The sequence below is a fragment of the Felis catus genome, chromosome A1 (assembly GCF_018350175.1).
Source record: "Felis catus isolate Fca126 chromosome A1, F.catus_Fca126_mat1.0, whole genome shotgun sequence".
Lineage (NCBI taxonomy): Eukaryota > Metazoa > Chordata > Mammalia > Carnivora > Felidae > Felis > Felis catus.
This window is the reverse complement of record NC_058368.1, coordinates 25,817,808-25,839,661: the sequence shown is the minus strand read 5'-3', so window position 1 is coordinate 25,839,661 and position 21,854 is coordinate 25,817,808. Positions and strand designations below refer to the sequence as shown.

The 21,854-nt window shown below is 43.7% G+C and overlaps 1 protein-coding gene across 11 annotated transcripts in view; it reads left to right on the top strand.

Moving 5' to 3' along the window:
• GPALPP1 (GPALPP motifs containing 1) overlaps nucleotides 1-21,611 on the top strand; it is a 73,378-nt gene extending 51,767 nt beyond the window's left edge. For 7 of the 11 annotated variants that reach the window (XR_006594888.1, XR_006594890.1, XR_006594907.1 and 4 more), the window contains 3 exons: nucleotides 3,240-3,342; nucleotides 16,315-16,472; nucleotides 19,612-21,611. The gene's annotated coding sequence lies outside the window, so the exon portion shown is untranslated. Of the gene's footprint in view, nucleotides 1-3,239; nucleotides 3,343-11,242; nucleotides 11,369-16,314; nucleotides 16,473-19,611 lie in introns of those variants that run through there. The other 4 variants (XR_006594900.1, XR_006594884.1, XR_006594887.1 and 1 more) reach the window with 4 other exon arrangements.
• Nucleotides 21,612-21,854: the final 243 nt, after the last annotated feature.

Here is a 21,854-nt window from a genome sequence, read left to right as displayed (position 1 = left end):
CTCTCTTCAGATTCTGTTCCTCCCCCACTCATGCTCTGTCTCTCAAAAATACATAAATGTTTAAAAAAAATTTTTTTAAAGACAAACTTAATCCTACATCTCTATAGAACCCTTTGGGACCCCAAATTGACTGAAATTATATTTCTACCACCATGGTTGAATGTATAAATTACGTTACATTTCTTGCTCACCTAAGCTGTGGACTAGGATCTCTGCACAGTGAATGGTGTGATTACGGTGCTGTTACATGCTGTCAGAGAAGGGCTATTTTCTAGCTCTCCAAACTCATATCCAATGAGATTCTAGGACAGGGACCTCATATGGGGGCGGGGGGGGGGGCAGCAGATGAGCAGGGTGGGCTCCCTTAAATTTGAGCTAAGATCTCAAGCATGAACATGAAGCAACTTGACCAAGGCTATGGGCCAGGAAGTGGCGTCTTACCTTCAGTGCTGCTGGCCCACAACATTCCCGTGTCCTCTTCCTCAAAAAGCAGGCCCCACCTTTGCTTTGTTACCAGGGAAACTTGTCCAGCACTCCCCCTTGCCATAACCCTATTTTCCCCATTCTTTTTTATTTTTAATGTTTATTTTTGAGAGAGAGAGAGAGAGAGAGAGTGAGAGAGAATGTGCAGGGGAGGGGCAGAGAGAGAGAGAGGGAGACACAGAATCCAAAGCAGGCTCCAGGCTCTGAGCTGGCAGCACAGAGCCTGATGCAGGGCTCGAACCCACGAACTGCAAGATCATGACCTGAACTGAAGTCGTACACTTAACCATCGGAGCCACCAAAGCGCCCCCTAATTCTTATTAGTATTGCTGAGGCATCTGAAACTCCATGTGGACGTAGCCATTTTCTAGGAGCTTTAAATTTTTTTTTAATATTTTTATTTGTTTTTGAGACAGAGAGAGACAGAGCATGAGCAGGGGAGGGGCAGAGAGAGAGGGAGACACAGAATCGGAAGCAGGCTCCAGGCTCCAAGCCATCAGCCCAGAGCCCGACGCGGGGCTCGAACTCACGGACCGCGAGATCGTGACCTGGCTGAAGTCGGACGCTTAACCGACTGCGCCACCCAGGCGCCCCTTAATTACTCCATTTTTAAGCAGACACAAACACTTTTCCTCTTTGGATTTGGGAACAGCTACTATGGTGGCCAGCTGGGACTCCTGGGGGCTTTAAGAGCGTTGATCATTGCCAGACTAAACTTTGTTCTTTTTTAGACTTTTCATAAGACTAAATTAAAGGCCCACTCAGATATCTTTCCCCTAGTTAGAATAGGCACAAAATTTGGTGACGAATTTCTCATATACCCACCAATGATTCTTTTTTCCAGTTACTTTAATTTTAGTCAATTTCTACTGAAATATAAGCAAATTATAATTTATTTAGTCTAAATCTATTTTCCAGCTCCAAACTCATAACCAATTATCTATTACATCTCCCTTAAATATCTCACGGGCATCTAAAGAGGAAAAAAGGGGGCACGTGGGGGGCTCAGTCAGTTGAGCGTCCAACTTCGGCTCAGGTCATTATCTCGTGGTCGGTGAGTTCCAACCCCGTGTCAGGCTCTGTGCTGACAGCTCAGAGCCTGGAGCCCACTTTGGATTCTGCATCACTGTCTTTCTCTGCCCCTTCCCTGCTCGCCCTCGGTCTCTCTCTCTCTTTCAAAAAGAAATAAATGTTAAAAAAAAAATTTTTTTTTTAATTAAAAGGAAACAACATTTCTACACTCAGGACTCTGACACCAAATGCGTGGGGTTTTCTCCACACCCAGAACTTTCCTAATTCTCTATGGACACCAGCTAAGTGTCCTACAACTCAATTCAGATCTGACACTCTCTATCCAGAGTGAGCCTCCGATGCCACAGGTTAAGGGCTGCCCCACAAGACTCTCCCTCCTCAGACACCAAACAAAAGTTCTAGGCTGCTACCTGTACTTCTGACTGAGGGATTCTCCTGACCCTCTTCTCAGGTTTGATGACCGGCCAGAATGTTTTGCGGAACTCAGAGAGACATTTCACTGTTCGCTGTTACTGGCTTGGTATGGAGGGATACAACCCAGGAGCAGCCAAAGGGACAAGATGCATAGGACATGGTGTGGGGGAGGAATGTATGGGGGCAGAGGTTCGGGGCCCTCTCTGGGCGTGCCAGCCTCTCAGTATCTCCATGTACTTACTCACCAGCCCAGAAGCTCTCCGAATCCTGTTGTTCAGGGTTTTTTGTGGAGGCCTCATTGCATTGGCGTGATTGATTAGTTCATTTTTTTTTTCGGGGGTGTACGGGGAGCTTTGAAAGTTCCAACCCTCTGGCAATCAGCCCCCGTCCTCTACGTGTTATTGTGAATAACCTCCTCTCACCCTATATGACTCAGGAAGCTACAAGAGTTTTAGAAGCTCTGTGCCAGGAACTGGGAGGAGAGACCAAATGTGTATTTCTTTTTATGTCACAACATCTCAAGGTAATCATGTCCCAAACGGAAGATTCGTGATCTTTCTCCCAAAATTGTTTTTAAATGTTTATTTCTTTTGAGAGAGAGAGGGAGCGCACGCTCACCAGCAGGTCAGAGAGAGGGGGAAGGAGGATCTGAAGTGGGCTCTGTGATGGGGTGCCTGGGTGGCTCAGCCGGTTAAGCGGCTCAGGTCATGATCTCGCGGTCCGTGAGTTCGAGCCCCGCGTCGGGATCTGTGCCAACAGCTCAGAGCCTGGAGCCTGTTTCAGATTCTGTGTCTCCCTCTCTCTGACCCTCCCCCATTCATGCTCTGTCTCTCTCTGTCTCAAAAATAAATAAATGTTAAAAAAAAAAAATTTAAAAAAAATTGAAGTGGGCTCTGTGCTGACAGCAGAGAGCCCAATGCGGAGCCTGAACTCATGAACCGTGAGATCATGACCTGAGCCAAAGTCAGATGCTTAACCCACTGAGCCACCCAAGCACCCCTCCTTCTCCCCAAATTACTCAATATTGTCAATATCCACCCACCCAGTATTATCTGGACCCTGGGAGGCATTTACACACGCCATCCTCCTGGTCTAGAATGCTTCTCCCTACTCAATACCTGATTGGCTTCCCCTCATCTTTCAGACTTCAGCTGAAATGTCACTTTGTCAAAGAAGCCTGCCCTTTCCCGATCTAAAGACCCTTTCCCAGTCTAAATGATATTCTCACATGTTCCCTACACTTCTTGATAGTACTTATCTCAGTTTTTAATAATGTTTGATGACGATTTGTTTATTCTCTGGCTCCACAGCTAGTATGAAGTTGTGAAGATACCGTGGTTCTGACTCTTCCTATGAGTGCCCCAGCACAGCACCTGCTGCTAAGTGGCCACCCTGTGTTTGCTGGAAAAATGAGTAAGTTGTCTATATATATATCTGCATTAAAAAAAAATTTTTTTTAATGTTTATTTATTTTTGAGAGGGAGACACAGAGCATGAGCGGGGAAGAGGCAGAGAGAGAGGGAGACACAGAATCCGAAGCAGTCTCCAGGATCTGAGCTATCAGCACAGAGCCCAACACGGGGCTCGAACCCACAAACTGTGAGATCATGACCTGAGCCAAAGCCAGATGCTTAACCAACTGAGCCACCCACGTGCCCCATATCTGTGTTTTTTAAAGTAAACTCCCCAGAAATTGTTCTCCTAGATGATAAGATATGTTTCCTCCCAGAATGGTTGTGTGGTCAAATAAATTTGATAAATAACAAGTTAACGTTAAGCAGGTTTCTATATTGCAGGATTTCACAGAGTCTATAACTTTTACACAACATTATGAATATAGTACTTCAGAGGGGAAATGAATATGAGGTTTCTCCAACAAGTCGAATTGTAGAACCCTTATTTCACAGACTGTCTTTCAAGATGAGTGTTCTGTGGACCATATCAGGGGAAGTTCTAGCAAACAGTAATTTACCTTAATAAATATTCTTTTTAGGGGCACCTGGGTGGCTCAGTCAGTTAAGCGTCCAACTTCAGCTCAAGTCATGATCTCACTGTTCGTGAGTTTGAGCCCACGTTGGGCTCTACACTGAAAGCATGGAGTGTGCTTGTGATTTCTCTCTCCCTCCCTCTCTCTCTGCCCCTCCCCAGCTTGCTCTCTCTCTCTCTCTCAAAAAGTAAATATTAAAAAAATTTTTAGTAATAAAAATAAATAAAATAAATATTTTCTTTAAAAAGTATAGAACTGTGAGCTCATAAATGAAGGTTGTTTTAAGTTGCTAGGTTTGTGGTAATTTGTTACATAGCAATAGAAAACTATTACATGCATGAAAAGGGAATAATAATAATACCAGAGAGCTTTCATGTCAGACATGCTGCCGGATTGCATGTGGAGCTACATCTGTCTCCACGTTACAAGGTATTTTTATATGTGCAGATAATGTGGAAGATTCTGGAAGAGTCTGTAATATTGCATAGTAAAGAGCTCAGTTTGGAAATTTAAGTGACCAGATTTAAATCATGACTCCACTTCTTACAAGTTGTTTGATATTCCATAAATTACGTAACATCTAGGGATATTGTGAAAAGTAAATGGAATATACATACCTATTAGAATGGCCAAAATCCGGAACACGGATAAAACCGAACATTGGCAAGGATTTGGAGCAACAAGAGCTCTCCTTCATTGCTAGCGGAAATGCAAAATGGTACAGCCACTTTGGAAGACAGTTTGATTGTTTCTTACAAAACGAAACATTTTTACCATGCAATCCAGTGATTGCACCTCTTCGTATCTACACAAAAGAATCGAAAATGTCTACACAAAAACCTGTACATGGATGTTTTTAGCAGCTCTATTTGTATTGCTGAAACTGAGAAGCAAGGTGTCCTTCAGTAAGGTGACTGGGCAAATAAACTGGGGTCCATCCAGATACTGGAATACTGGCCAGCGCTAAAAATAAATGAGCTATCAAGCCATGAAAAGACATGGAGGAACCTTAAATATATATTACTGGGTGGACGAAGCCGATCCGAAGAGGCTACATACTGTATGATTCCAACTATATGATATTCTGGAAAAGGCAATATTTTTGTTAAATTTTTTTTTTTAACGTTTATTTATTTTTGAGACAGAGACAGAGCATGAATGGGGGAGGGTCAGAGAGAGGGAGACACAGAATCTGAAACAGGCTCCAGGCTCCAAGCTGTCAGCACAGAGCCCGACACGGGGCTCAAACTCATGGACCGCGAGATCATGACCTGAGCCGAAGTCGGCCGCCCAACCGACTGAGCCACCCAGGCGCCCCTGGAAAAGGCAATATTGTGGAGACAATAAAAAGATCAGCGGCTGCCAGAGTTGAGAGTGTGGGAAGTGATGAATATACAGAGCACAGAGGATGTTTAGAGCAATAAAAATACTCTGCTCTCTGGGACACCCAGGTGCTCAGTCAGTTGAGCATGTGACTCTTGGTTTCGGCTCAGGTCATGATCCCAGGGTCATGAAATCAAGCCCCGTGTTGGGCTCCTTGCTGAGCATAGAACCTTCTTAAGATTCTCGCTCTCCTCTGCCTCTCTGCCCCACTTGTGCTCTCTCTCTCTCTCTCTCTCAAAATAAAAAAAAGCAAATAAATACTCTGCACTATATGATACTATAACAATAGATATATGTCATTATACATTTGCCTAAACCCATAGAAAGTACAATAGACTGGAGCAAGGTGGACATCTTCAGTACCATTCTGATTCTTGGGTCTATTTTTGTCCTGCTGAGGAATAACAAAGAACATTAACGTTTAGTGGGTTAGTGGAAGAAGAGGAGTCCGTGAAAGTATCTGAATAAGAATAAACAGAGGAAAAGCAGTTAAAATTGTTTTCTTAACTTTGGAAGAGAGAATTTTAAAGAGGGAGTAATTACTATGTCTAGTGCTACACTGAGTGCACCTAATGTGTCCTTTGCATTTGGAAATTGCAGCATTACTTTCAGTAAGAGGAAATCACAAAGAGGTTAGAAAATACTTAGAGATAAATGAAAATGAAAACAAATTTGAGCTTGCATATTTGTTGCAAGGGGAATTAATAGCTTTAAACACCTTTTGGAAAGAAGAAACCTAATAAGCTAGGCTTTCACCTCATGACATTGGGAAAAGAAGGGCAAATTAAACCCAAAACAAGCAGAGAAAGGAAATGATCAGAATTAGAACAGAAACTAATTAAGTAGACAATAGAAAAACAATAGAGAAAAGCAATGAACTCAAAAATTGGTTCTTTGAAAACATCAACATAATTGACAAATCTTTAGCTAGAGTGGCCAAGGGAAAAGAATGGAGATTCAAATTACCCGAATCAGAAATGAGAGCGCTTGGGTGGTTCGATCAGTTAAGCTTCCAGCTCTTGATTTCAGCTCAGGTCATTATCTCCTGGTTGTGAGATAGAGCCCCATGTTGGTGCTTGAGATTCTCTCTCTCCCTGTTCCTCTGCCACTCCCCAGCTTGCACTCAAGAAAGAGAGAGAGAAAGAGGAGAAAGAAAGAGGAGAAAGAAAGAAAGAAAGAAAGAAAGAAAGAAAGAAAGAAAGAAAGAAAAGAAAGAAAGAAAAGAAAGAAAGAAAGGCATTATGGGGCACTTGGCTACCTTTGTTGGAAGACCATGCAACCCTTGATCTCAGGGTTGTGAGTTCAAGCTTCACGTTGGGCATAGTTCTTTCTTTTTTTTTGGTTCTATGACCAGGTTGCAGAAACTAACATTCTTTCTTTCTTCCTTTCTTTCTTCCTTTTTTTCTTCCTTCCTTCCTTCCTTCCTTCCTTCCTTCCTTCCTTTCTTCCTTTCTTTTTTCTTTCTTCCTTTCTTTTCATTTTAAGTGGGCTCCACACCCAACGTGGGGCTTGAACACACAACGCAGAGATCAAGAGTTACATGCTCTGCCAACTGAGCCAGCCAGGCGCCCCTAGGATGCAGAAACTTGAACATAGTTGGATAATAAAAGACCAATGGAGAGGAGAGGTTGAGGACATAAGAGGAGAAAGAGGAACAGGAGGTGGCATGGGGTGGGATGGTATCCAGAAGGAAAAGTCAATGCCCTGCCTGCCCTCAGCCACAAGGACCAGCTGCGAGAAGACAAATGGCCTCTACCTGGAAGGTCCACAGGGAGGCCACGTCTCCAGGAAGAGTCAGGTTTCTGGTAAGGCAAGAAGGTGCCGGGCGTACAGACTGAGACTGTGTTTTCAGATAAATAGATGCTTCAGAGGACATAGAGGGAATGATTAGAACAGAGGCCAGGAATAGCAGCAGGTGGACGTACACTTGGGTCTCGGTCATCATCAAAGCCAAGCAGAGCTATAATTCATGTCCACTCTGGGCAGAGTGCTATTCTCCACATCTTTCTCTTTCCCCGATACTCCAGACTAGGTTGAGTGACCCTGGCCTACACATATACTACCCTGCGATACTTCTGTGATAGAGCTTAATTGCATTGTATCATAATTGCATCTTTACTTTCTTATCTCCCCTACTAGACCGTGACAGTAATTAGTATAATCTTTACATAACGGCTTTTGTAGTTTTCTTTTCTCGCTTATTTTTTTAGATCTCCAGGTCAGTAATTATAAAGAAGAACTTTTAAAAAGCTCTTACTGTAGAAAATTTTAAATATATACAAAAGTATAGGGAATAGTATAATGACCCTTCTCATCACCCCGATGCAACAATGATCAATTCATGACCATTCTTCCTTCATTTATGGTCTCATCCACTCCCCTACCCTGATTATTTGAAGCATATCAGGGACATCGTATTTCTTCTGAAATGTTTTGGTGTCTGTTTCTAAAAGAGAATTCTCTTTTTAAAAGCATAACCACATGGGGGCGCCTGGGTGGCTCAGTCTGTTGAGCGTTGACCCTGGATTTCCGCTCAGGTCATGATCCCAGGGTTGTGGGATTGAGCCTCGCGTGGAGCTCCTCACTGAGCATGGAGTCTGCTTAATATTCTTTCTCTCTCTCTCTCCCTCTGACCCTCTACCCTGCTCATGCTCTATCTCTCTCTAAAATAAAATAAAATAAAATAAAATAATAAAATAAACATAACCAAATGTTATTACTATATTTTAAAATTAGTAAGTTCTTAACTTCACCAAATATCAGATGAATGTTTGAATTTCCTCATTTGATTCATAAAAAATTGTAAACTTTAAAAAAATCTGTATTTATTTGTTTTAAAATATGACTACCTCATTTTTTTTAATGTTTATTTGTGGGGTGCCTGGGTGGCTCAGTTGGGTGGCTCAGTTGGTTGAGCGACCGACTTCGGCTCAGGTCATGATCTCACGGTCTGTGGGTTCGAGCCCCGAGTCGGGCTCTGTGCTGACAGCTCAGAGCCTGGAGCCTGCTTCTGATTCTGTGTCTCCCTCTCTCTCTGCCCCTCCCTCTTCACGCTTGCTCTCTCTCTCTCTCTCTCTCTCTCTCTCTCTCTCGGTCTCAAAAGTGAATAAAGATTTTAAAAACATTCTATAAATGCTTATGCATTTTTGAGAGAGAAAGAGTGAGAGAGAGCACACACTCACGAGTGGGGGAGGGGCAGAGAGAGGGAAACAGAGGCTCCAAAGCAGGCAGCAGAGAGCCTGATGCAGGGCTTGAACTCATGAACACTAGATCATGACTCGAGCTGAAGTCGGGTGCTTAGCCGACTGAGCCACCATTTTATGGTATAAAAAATACCTGTATTTTTGTTTATTATTATTATTTTTTAAGATTTTATTTTTAAGTAACCTCTACACCCAGTGTGAGGCTCAAACCCACTACCCTGAGACCAAAACTCGCATGCTCCACCGACTGAGCCATCCAGGCACCCTTTAAGCATCTTTTTAATATAGAAATTCCCTCTCCCTCTGCTTACTTCTCCATGCAATTTATCTTTTGAAAATATTGGACAATTTATCCTAAAGTGTTTCCCACATTACGGATTTTGCTTATTGCATTCCCATGGTGTTTTACATATTCCTAAAGAGGATTTTTTTAAAACATAGTTTACCCTGTTAAAATACACAGCTTAATCCTCATATTCAGTTGCAAACATGTTATTTTAGAACTCTGTGTCTACAAATAATGAGAACCAACCCAAGCTGTCCTAAGCAAAAAGATGGAACTTTGAAAGTAGCAAACTAGCAAAGGCTGCTGGCTCCCTCTCCTCCTCTGGCCCTGCCCTAATACAACTGGGTTATGACAATGACTGAACAATTTCATATATTTGCTAAAATTTAAAAGGCTTATGTTCTAGGAGTGCCTGGGTGGTTCAGTCGATTAAGAGTCCAACTCTTGATTTCAGCTCAGGTAATGATCTCATAGTTTGAGGGATCAAGTCCCACGTGGGGCTCTGCACTGACAACGGAGGAGCCTGCTTGGGATTCCCTCTCCCTTTCTCTCTGCCCTTCCCCGACCCCTCTTTCTCAAAATAAATAAATAAACTTTAAAAAAATAAAAAATAAATCAAAGGCTTACATTCTAACAGGGAAGGAGAAATAATAAGTAAAATATATAGAATGTTTGATGGTAAAAATGCTACAAAAAAAGTGTATGAATCTGGATATTACAAAGGCTATGGAAGAGAGCTCTTTTCCTCATCTCTTTCAGAGAGAGAGAAAGGGATTGTGATCTGGTGCTGGGGGCAGACTGCAGGGGGGCTCTTTTCTTTCTTCCTGTGATTAAAATCTAGAGCTAAGCCAAGATGATTCCTAGCATGTTGAGAAAGGGAAGCAGGGTTGGCCAGAAACCAACCAGAGGTCAATGAGGATATACTTATACTTGTCTTATGTGGGGAAAGATAAAGATCTAATTCATGTAAGAAAGTGATACAACTCAACAGTAACAAAAAAAAAAAAAAAAAACAATCCAATTTAAAAAATGGGCAGAAAAATAACAAATAATAAAGAATAACATGTTCTAGATATGATGATGATTGAACAATTCTATAAATTAACTAAAACTAAAAGAACTCACATGATAATGCAGGGAAATAGGCAATAAAAAATAAAGAATATGTTTGATGGTAATAAATATGCTATATTTATTATAGCTATAGCTATTATTAATGCTATAGAGGAAAATAAAAATAAAGCAGGGAGAGGAATGGAGAGGGTTTGGAGAAGCTACAAGTTTCGAGGGTGTGGGCAGGAGCCGTTGGAAGAGGAGGACTGGCTTTGTGGAACTGAGGGAAGATTATTCCAAGCAAAAAATAAGAAAACAACCCAACAAGCAAAAACCAAAATACTATAAACAAATTAGCTGAAGAAATCAGAAAACAAGCAACAGGTCATACCCAAGGAAACCTGAAGAAAGCAATAAAAATAAAAGCAGAAATTAAGCAGAGAAGATCAACGAATCACACAGTAGAGAATATCAATGAAGCTAAAAGCTGTTTTTTAAAAAATAACTGGAGGGGTGCCTGGGTGGCTCAGTCGGTTGGGCGTCCAACTTCGGCTCAGGTCATGAACTCGCAGTTGGTGAGTTCGAGCCCCGCGTCAGGCTCTGTGCTGACAGCTCAGAGCCTGGAGCCTGTTTCAGATTCTGTGTCTCCCTCTCTCTCTGACCCTCCCCCATTCATGCTCTGTCTCTTTCTGTCTCAAAAATAAATAAACGTTTAAAAAAATAAATAAATAACTGGAAAAACTGATGAAGAAAACATCAGACAAGAAACAATTACGGACTAGAAAACAATAATAGAGTTTAAAGTAATAAAAAAATAAAATGAGTATTGGCAACCTGGATAAAAGAGATACATTCTGGAAAAAAAAAAAAACAACAACAACAAAACATAAAATGCCAAAATGGATACAAGAAGGAAAAGAAACACAGAGACTACTAATAAAGAAAATGACATGATTATTAAGGACATCCTCAACGTTGCCCCCGACAAAAAGGCCCCGCTCCTAATGATTTTACTATTGAGTTTTGACAATTCTCAAGGAACAGAAAACAACTATACAAATCATGCCAGAAAACAGAATTAGAGGGATAACCTCATTTCTTGAAGCTGGTGTTTCTTTGACTTCAAACCCAAACAGCGTCAGGACAAGAAAAAGAAATTATGAGCCTTTTCACTTCTGAGTATGAATGCAAAAATCTAAAGAGACTATTAACTATCTGAACCCACCAGTATATTACAAATAAGAATCATCATGACCAAGTATTTATCCTAAGAAGGCAAAAACAGGGCAACATTAAACTATCAGTGAGTGACGACCTGGCATATCATAATGCGTTGTAAATATTAGTTATTTTTTGGCTATTAATGACGGTGCGCATATAAACTTGTACAATTGTTGTCAGGTGAACTGGGGAGATCCTGGGCCCTGGGGCCTCTAGCCAGACAGAGCCAAAGGACTCGCGGACGGTTTTTGGTCAAGGGAACCGATTCAAGGACAAACACACAGCACAGCGCATGAGTGACACAAGCAGGCAAGTTCATTAAAGCAAAAAAGCACACTCTTGAGCCGGCGAACTAGAGAGGGAGGCGGGGAGCGGGAAGGACCGAGGAAGACCTAGCGAGCATGCGCAGGTGCGCAGGCGCGCAAGCGGGCGGAAGAGCAAGGGCGAGCTGCACGCAAGGTGGGGATGTTTCTGTCTTTAATTGACAGTTGTTAACTAGCGGGCGGAATACGTATTACTTGGGCGGCAAGCAGTGTTTCAAGCTTTTTCCTCCTAATTTGGTCAAGGTTGCTTGTCGTGGCACCTGTTATCTTAGTTCTGCCTGGGTAGATCCGGCTTCTTGGGGAGAGCTGTCAGGACCCGCCTCTGACCTTCCCGATAGCTGGCCATGACTTCCTCGTGCTGGCCTCCAGGTATCCTGTTAGAACCTGACTAACTGCCTACTCTAACACAACGACTTTAGAAAACGATTTGGTATTGTCTTGTAAAGTTGAACATGTGAAGTGGGTAACTTCCAGCTCCGCAATTCCACTCCCAAGAAATACACGCTAAGGATCGTTACTTATATGCAGTTGTAGATATATATATATAATATTCTTTGTGGGGTTTTTGGTGAAATATTGAAACAAGAAAGAAAAAAAAAGGAAGCAACTTACGACTCTATCCATAGGAAAAGAGATAAATCACTTGTGCAGTAATCACACAATGGCCTGCTATTCAGCTGTGGCTTGGAGATAAACAAACGGAGGTGGAAGGGTTGAAGATGAAAGAGAAAAGTAGTCACAACTGTAACCAAACCAACGCGTGTTGGCTCCTTGGTGAGTCATAGAAACTGCACCAGGTCAGTCGTCCCTTAAAGGAAACTTTATTTGCAGCAAATAAGGAGTCCAAGCTTCCACATAAGGTTTTCCTTGTGCGACAACTCACTTGGTGCAGTTTCTGTGACTCACCAAGGCGTAAACGCCTGTTGGTTCGGTTACAAATTTGGTGACCCAGATGGGACAGCTGTCCTGAGGTTCTGCCCTCCAGTTCCCTGGGTTCCGACAGACGGAGCAGCAGGCAGTGGAAGCTTGCTTGGGCTAGACGGTTCAAGCTATCAGGACCAGGGGCAGATTCCGTGGAGGAGATTCACCCTTTCTTGGTGCTTGTGACCACTGGCGTGCCATTCTGTCCTCATTTGAAATCCAGATCTCATTTGAAACTCTGATTATATTTACCCGAAGGATTTCTGTTGGGATAAATTATGCCAGGTCTGGGGCAGAGATCTTAGAAGTAAAACTAAAGTTCTCTCACAAAGTCTGGGCAAGACAGCCTAACAGTCAGAATACACTGGGTAAACAGGGCCTTTCTGGTAAACACTCTGGGAGATTGAACACTGATTATTAGGGTCCAGTGTTGAGTCTAGACATCCCCAAGTGACAAAGGATCACACGACCCAGCCATTCGGAGGGTTGGATGCTCCAGCCTGGCGAAATGGGAGTGATCTGACAGACTGATCTAGGATCTGGGAGATTGAAGAAACCACTCTCCCACTTGGTTGTTTGGTTTGTTTGTTGTTGTTCTGTTCGTTGTTGTTCCCTGTTTAAATCCACCCTGGGGGCGCCTGGGTGGCTTAATCCGTTAAGCATTTAAGTGGTTAAGCGGCAGACTCTTGATTTTGGCTCCGGTCATGATCTCACAGTTCGTGAGTTCAAGTTCCTCATCTGGCTCTGTGCTGGCAGTGCAGAGGCTGCTTGGGATTCTCTCTCATTCCCTCTATCTGCCCCTTCCCCACTCATGTGCATGCACGCTCTCTCTCAAAATGAATAAATAAAATTTAAAAAATTATTGGGCCAAGTTTGTTAAAACTGGACTTGTTTTCCAAACACATTAATACTCGTTTTGGCTATCTTTGATGGAAATGAGGGTGATTTTAGAGAAAAATTATGTTCCAATAATATATCTTTGTGGATGTTAGATTTAATTCTGATTGTCTTAGCGTTTGTTGTTTGCCTATAAACCTGGATCCTGAATTCCGGTTTCCTTGAATATCTGACTATGGCTCTCCAAACTAAGGTTTCCAGTTTTCTTTCATTCTCTTGACTTGGAATCAAGTCAAGACTTGAACTAAAACTGTCCCTCCCCCTTTTTTTTTTTTCCTGAAGCCCTGCAAACTGAAGGTAGGCAAGTAAAGCCCTATTTATGAAGCTCCAGCCTTAGCATTTCCTGATTTTGACAAGCTGTTTGATTTGTCTGTACATGAAAGGCAAGGAATAGCTGTAGGGGTTTTATCCCAAATGCTGGGGCCCTTAAAGAGAATGGTAACTTCTTTTTCTGAACACTTGGACATGGTGGCCAAGAGGAGCTGTGGCAGCCAGTGCCTCTTGATAAAAGAAGCGAAACAAACAAACAAAAACTCCCCTAGAAGTCAGCCTATGCCTGTTTGGACCATGTTTCCAGGGTTTTGTTTTGTTTTGTTTTGTTTTTAACCTAGGAACTATCCCAAAACAAAATGTTACAATCTGAGGCCGTGCTGACAGATAGATACTCCCAGATACAGCTGCCACCCTACCCCCCAATCAGGAAGTACTTGATCAGATTCACTCTGGCTACAAAGATCTCCAGAGTGAACCCCTGTCCGCTGCAGAACCCCTGTCCGCTGACTTCTAGACAGCAGCGGTGTTGTGGATAATGGACTAGGAAAGGCAAGATATGCTGTCATATTCCTAAAGGCTCTCATGGAGGCCAAAAGACCATCCCCACGCACCTCAACCCAAAAGGTAGAAATAATTGCACCAACCAGAGCATTAGAATTGAGTGAAACAGGGGCGCCTGAGTGGCTCAGTTGGTTGAGTGTCTGACTCTTGACTTTGGCTCAGGCCGTGATCTTACGGTTTGTGAGTTCGAGCCTCTCATCAGGCTCTGTGCTGACAGTGCAGAGTCTGCTTGGGATTCTCTCTCTCCCTCTTTCTCTGCCCCTCTCCCCCCGCTCAAAGTAAGTAAATAAACTTTAAAAAAAATAAAAGAAAGGAACTGAAATTAAGGTCAGCCAAGCCTCCAGGTGTCTTTCTCCATCTGTCACCTCTGCTTCTCCATGTAGATTTGTTATACGCTTCTCTCTCCGTGGACTTCATTCCTCTGCATCCTCTGCAGGTTCACAGTGAAAATGGCTGCCTCACAGCTGTTAAACTTACAAGTTGCAGTTCCAGACACATAATGAGCATGACCTCATTCTTCCTGGGTCCCAATTAAAAATTTCCAGAAAAGAGAATTTTACAGGGTGTCAAACACTAGCTCTAAAATCTGTGGATCCTGTGATACAAATACAGCTGCCAGAGGTCCATTTTTGTGTCCACCAAGAAAAAAATTCACTGAAAATTTAATCAAACGGGCATTTAAAAAAATTTTGTTTTTGAGAGAGAGAGAGAGAGAGAGAGAGAGCTTGAGTGGAGGGGGCACAGAGAGAGAAGGGCCAGAGGATAAGAAGCAGGTTCTGTGCTGACAGCAGTGAGCTCAAACTCACGAACTGAGCCGTGAGATCATGGCTTGAGCCAAGGTCAAATGCTCAACCAGCTGAGCCACCCAGGCACCCTGAATCAGATAGCCTTTTGGTTAGGCGGTTAGGATTGCAACTCTGGAGACAAAGATATAGGTAGGAACCTGACTCTTTTTCTGAGGAGGACAGAGAGGGGCAGGGTTATAAAGGCAAAAGTTCACAAGTGCAGTTCTCATTTAGGCCCTCTATGCAGAACACAGACGGAAAATATGTGACCTGGGATTGACTGAGTTAACATTCAAACGAGGGATTGAAATTTGTCGAATCCTCTTGGCTCCTTTTGGAGTGAAGAATGCTAACAATTCAGGTGTCCTGGTGAGGAGGAGTTAAGTCCAGGCCGAGGGCTTGCAGCTGGCACAACATTTATGGTTCCTCCGATGAGGGTGGGCATAAATTCTTCTTGGTTTATGGCCTCCCGACCGTATTTGTAAAGAAACTCTCTTATGTAGGCTTGCTTCCTCCTTTCACGCCCGAGACAGGTGGATCAAGGTGGCAGTTCCCAAAAGAGGGGAATCCTTGTGAGCTGGGCAGGTATCTACTTGCAAAAGACCGATGTTAGAATCAAACTAACATTCACGTACAGGTCAAAGGACAAGGACACTCTGACTCCCAAAACCTGGGTTTCCAAGCAGAGTCATTTTTTTCTACAGCCCCATCCAATTTGTTATTTAAAGTGATCCAGAAAAATTTGCCAGGTAGAGTGTAGGGAGAGCAGTCTCAATGGAAGAAACCACATTGTTAGAAATAAGGAGGCATTGGGGCGCCTGGGTGGCTCAGTCGGTTGAGCGGCTGACTTCGGCTCAGGTCATGATCTCGCGGTCCGTGGGTTCGAGCCCCGCGTTGGGCTCTGTGCTGATAGCTCAGAGCCTGGAGCCTGTTTCAGATTCTGTGTCTCCCTCTCTCTGACCCTCCCCCGTTCATGCTCTGTCTCTCTCTGTCTCAAAAATAAATCAACGTTAAAAAAAAAAAAAAGAAAGAAAGAAGGAGGCATTAACATGGGCATAAGTTATATGGACTGGCAGGCCCCTGTTGTGGCTGTTACATGGCTTCCATATCAAGATCCCAAATGGGGGAAGAAAAGCAGGCAGAGTAGGTGGTATTAGATTGTGAAAAGCTTTGTATGCCAGACCTTTGAATTTTATCTTGAAAACAGAGGGAGCCACTGAAGGTTCTAGAACACATGATGTCATGTGTCATCTACAGCTTAGAAAAATAAATGCAGAGGGTGAAGCCTTAGTGTTGTTACTAATGCTAAACTACTGAAAACAATCATGGTTGCTGATGGAAATTATTTCTTGAATTTATTCTGGTTTTCAATTTAATGTATATGTATCTGCAAGTATCTCCAGGATAAACCAGAGAATTTGTTAAGCAATCGCTGACCTTGGCCAGTAAATACGCAGTTTATTCACAGAATCCTCCTCCTCACCACCTGCAGAACAGAAGGCACAACACTGCACCTTCACCCTCAGCGTGGTTGGAGGACATTATAAATAAAGATCCCATGGAGAAGGTTCATCGTATCCCCCAGGAAGTCAGCGTATTGTGAATTCCAGGCAGCCAATTTATGGACTATGAGTAGGAGATGCTCTGAAAGTAAGTGATATTAATGTGAAAATGTCGGGGTTTGGTGTGAACAGTAAAGAAAGAATTCTTGAGGCATCTTTGGTGCAAAAGGGTGGTTTTATTAAAGACGGGGACACGACCCTTGGACAGAAAGAGCTGCACTGGGGTTGTGAGGAGTGGCTGGTTATGTACTTCCAAGTTGGGAGGGAGTTAGGGATAGCGTAAGTCTCTGAAGAATTTGAAAGTAAGGTTTCCAGGACCTTGAGGGGGTTAGCTATTATTGTTAGGAAAAGGTCACTTACTACTGTCCAGTAAAACCTGAGTCAAGGGGCGCCTGGGTGGCGCAGTCGGTTAAGCGTCCGACTTCAGCCAGGTCATGATCTCGCGGTCCGTGAGTTCGAGCCCCGCGTCAGGCTCTGGGCTGATGGCTCAGAGCCTGGAGCCTGTTTCTGATTCTGTGTCTCCCTCTCTCTCTGCCCCTCCCCCGTTCATGCTCTGTCTCTCTCTGTCCCCAAAAAAGTAAATAAACGTTGAAAAAAAAATTTTTTTTTTAAATAAAAAAATAAATAAATAAATAAATAAATAAATAAATAAATAAATAAATAAATAAATAACCTGAGTCAAGAGACCCTTCAGATGTATATCAGGGAGCCATATACTTGGGGGATGATTGCTCACCTGTATCTCGGGGAGTAGAGATAAAGGAAGTTTCCAAAGGAATTTTTATATGTTAAGGGAGATTTACAGGATCCTGGAGGTTGGGCTAATCTTAAGCTAAGTTTGCCTTTTGGCTTTAGCAAAGTCTTAACATGAAGACAGTTGAGTTCCCAGAAGATCACTCTGCCTGTCTCAGAACTTGTCAAAGGGCTGTAAGTTGTAAGGACGTTTAATTCTTTTTATCTTTGTTCTCCCCATCAATATGAACGAGCCATACCGCAAATGAGATGTTCTTTCTAACTGTGCTGTACTTCTCTCTGAATGCCAGTATTTCATCCTAATCCATTTATGAAGGCAAGCTGTTCTCTCTCTGCTGCTCATCTTCCCACACTTCCGTATTTAACTAACATCTGGTTTCAGTAAGGTTTCACAACCCATTGACTTTTGACTGGTTGATCACGCTCCCATAGGGATAATACTGCCCATTGTAGGTATGAACTCTTCTTATAGTTTATTCTTATTTCAACTAATATCACAATTTATGTGCAGCCGGTTGCCGAAGCAGAACTTGATTTAATTGTGTGATTCTAAGTAGCTGATGCGTAGCCAAGGTTCATCAAAGGGAAAATAACCAGAGCAAAGCCAACACATTGGTGGTTGGCGGACAAATAGGGCAATTAAGACCCCTCTATGCCGTTTTGCCACTTCTGCGTGTGAAGCCGGGAATGCACCTCTTATTTCTCTTTCCTGGTTCCCATATTTCCTCCCGTCGTAGGCAGGAGGGCAGCTTATGGCCCCTGCGTAGTGAAGACAGTCAAGACATGCAGATGTATTTTACAAATAGAAATAATAACAGCCCTCCTTCCCTCCTCACTGAGTTATTGTGAAGATCCACTGAGAAGTCGTTGCAATTCCTTTGTAAGCTGTAAGGGGCAAAACTCTGCTGCCGCAGCCTTGCCTAAAACCCTCCAATCTCTCCCCCTCAGGACCTTGAAATGAAGTCCAGAGTCTGTATGTACATGGCTTAAAGATTCTTCGTGAGCGGGCTCACCTCTGCAGCTGCCCCCTGTCTCTGAGCCACCTCCTGCTCTAGGCTTCACCCTGTTCAGATCCCCACTGGCTGTGCCCCACAGGCCTTCACTCAGGCCACACTCTTTCTTCTCTGCTCCTCCCTTTCACCCTCATGTGGGCTGGTGCACCTCCCTTTAGCAACATTGGCTTCCTCAAGGAAACATTTCTCAACAGCAGCACAATTGACAATTGGGCCGAATAGTTTTTATCGTGGGGGGCTGTCTTTAAACATCATAGGGTGGTTGGCTGCAGGGATGGCCTCTATCCGCTAGATGCCAGTAGCACCCCCCCTCAAGTTATGACAACCAAAAATGTCTCTAGACACTGCCACATGTCTCCCTGGGAAACAAAACTGAACCCGAAAAATCTCCACTCCAAGGTGTTGCTTTTAATGGGGCCAATTATACTCTAGATACATCCAGATGCTACAAGAATCACAAGAACAACAACAAGAAGAAAGCTTTCTTTATTTGCTAATGGTGGTCTCATCTTGGGCTCAAGCCACCATCACCCTCCTGAGGGATAACACTTGATCTTGCTAATTAAAAGTACCCTAGTCTCTTCTGGCTTAAAACCATCTCTTTCATTGTCCTCCCACTGCGTGAAGGGTGAAACATTCTCGGAAATCTGATTCCATGCTTACTCATGACTAGCAGCGGCTCACAAGTTCTTCACTTACTGAGTAAATCATAAGTTCGCTTCTGAACAAATAAATATCCTGAAGGTTTCTTTTGTCTTGTGCCTCAGAAGAAGAAAGTGGGACCAAATGAGCTGGCTGTGGATAAGATTGCAGACGGCAGAGCTGAGCAGGAGTGGGGGAGGAGGGACGGGGATGCTGTCTCTGATCCTCCCTCTGCCTAGATCCACAGTTTCCGGCCTCAGCTGGGTAGGGGCTGGATTTCGCATTCTTTTAAGGACACTTGAAAATTTCCCAGTATTTACCCATAGAAAAAAGGAGCAATGTCCCCTTACTCTAAAATCTCCCCCAAATTTCTTTTTTTTTCATGTTTATTTATTATTGAGAGACAGAGAGACACAGAGCGTGAGCAGGGGAGGGGCACAGAGAGGGGGAGACACAGAATCCGAAGCAGGTCCCAGGCTCCGAACTGTCACTACAGAGCCCGACGCGGGGCTCGAACCCACAAACTGTGAAATCATGACCTGAGCCGAAGTCAGTTGCCTAACCAACTGAGCCACCCAGGTGCCCCACCCCCCAAACTTTCTGGTTATTTAAAACCTCCCTCCTCTCCCAACTTGGGGGAGGAAGGTGAGGGAAGACAAACCCATGGTACATCATCCCCTCTTTCTTCTTCCTCTGCCTTTCCTCTTAGAAGCATATGGACTTTTGTTTTCCCTTCCCTCCCTACCTGGAAGGGATTCCCCCTTCCCCTCCCCCACTCATGTCCTCCTCCTTCCCACATTCTCTGTTTCCCCTTCCCAGCAGGCATCGTGGCAGCAGACCTGCAGTTGAAGAATCCTGCTCGTGATGGAGTGGCAGAAGCACTTAAGTCAAGCACTTAATTCAAAGTACTTAACTCAAACGTACTACTCCTTTATTCGTTCGTCAGATAATAGTTAGTCGTCTATTTCCTTGTTTGTGTTCCTAGAGGGCAGGGTTATGCTTGCCTTGTGAACCATTGCATCCCCAGCACTCAGCATGATGCTGCATAACATATTACCTGGAATATAATAGCTTAAAATAATGCGCATTTATTATCTCACAGTTTCCACGGATCAGGACTCTTGGCGTGGCATAGCTGGCTCCTCTGCCGAGGGTTTCACAAAGCTGCAACCACAGTGGCACCGCCATGAGATGGGGTCTCATTTGAGGCTCCGGGTTCTCTTCGGACCTTCTATGGTTGCTGGCAGAATTCATTTCCTTGCAGTTCTAGAACTCCTAATGACCTGCTTCCAAGCCAGCAAGAGACTGTTGCTGACACTTTCAGGGCTTTCATCTGATTCAGATCCACCCAGGATAATTTCCTTTTTGCTTAACTCAAAATCAACGGATTTGCAAAATCCTTTCAACTTTGCCACAATACACAACTTCAGCACAGGAGTAACATTCATCATAGTCACAGATCCTGCCCACCTTCAAAGGGAAGGATTACACAAGGGTATGGGTCATTGGAGGTTATCTTAGAATTTTGCCCAAATCTTGCACTCCAAAATATTGGTCGAGTGAGTGTGTGAAAGAAGGAAGGCAGGCAGGCATCCTGTTTGTCTTCACAATAACTCTGGGTGTAGGTAGTATCACCTTTACCTTATGGAGAAAGACATTCAATTCAGAGGCAGCAAATGATTTGCCTTCGTTCAAAGACGTGAAATTGCAGGATGAGGCTCCAGACTGAAGCCTGAGTCCTTACCCTTTATGCAGCAAAACACTCTCTGAAACCTCAGTCCTGCCACCCTGTCTCTGGCCAGAGCCCTGACACCAGCAGGGCCAACCTCTCTGCTTCTATTCACCTGGCAAGAGCAGGCCATGAGGTGGAGACAGAGGCCCACGGGGCCAGGACACTTCCCGTCCTTGCCATAGAAGGATTCCCTGGGCATCCGTCAGCCCAACAGACTCCAGAGGCCAGTGTGGGCCACGCCAGGGGTTCTGTGCACTGAGGGAGAGCAAAGATCAGTTTGCTCCTACCCAGAGGTTTTGGCCCCAGTCCATGCCCAAGACCTTGGCACGTGTAGGTTCTTTTTGTTCCAGCATTCTCCAGGGGTGGAGAATGGGAAGCTGGTGAGGGATGTTTTCTGCACTGCCTCCTCCCTCTCAGAGGCCTAGTAAACTGTTCCCCTTGCTCTAGTGGGAAAGGAGTGTGAACAGTGATGTCCAGACCACAGAGGACAAGAATCCGGGGAATCCCTGGGAGAAGCTATGGGGTTAGTTCAGACAGCAATGATATACAAGTGAAGAATTTGTGCAGTGCGTGGCTGGCTCAGTTAAAAGAACATGCGACCCTTGACCTTGGGGTTGTGAACTTGAGCCCCCTGTTGGGTGTAGAGATTAAACAAACGTAAAACTTGTTAGAAAACAGCAACATACTAGGTTTCTCTTTTCATCTGCTTCCCATTCACTCCTTTGCCCTTTCCCTCTGACTGTGCACCAGATATTCAATACCTTCTCTGTGTCAGGGCCACCGTGGCTTATTTTCTTCCCTGCCTCTTAATTTTTCCTAGTCTACTTGTGATCTTTAATAAGCAGTACCCTTTCATCTGTCTTTGTGTCGCCAGACTTCACATTTTTACCACATGGAAACACCGTATTATAAAGTCTCTCCACTATAGTAAAATCTTCATAATGCATAGGCAATCATATCCCGCCTTGTGGAACCTCACAGCACGCCAGGCATAAATCCAAGGTGGAAGATGTTTGTTTGTATATTTTCATAATCCACTTTAGGCTTTAATTACAATGAGACAATAAAAGAAAGATAAGAAGGCATTGACCTTGTGGCTGGCACCTTTGTTATTCACTTCATGTTGACAATTCCCATTGAAATTCAAGCATTCCTCCTCCTTAGCCACTGTGCCTCAGTCTACGGAGAGCATTCAAAACAAATTATCTGCAACCTTATGAATATCCAGCTCATTCTGTCCCACTTCCTTCTCCTGAGACACAAAACAAAATAAACCTTTAGGATATTTATGTGCTCAGAGGCAAATTTATAATTTACTCAAAGGTGAACA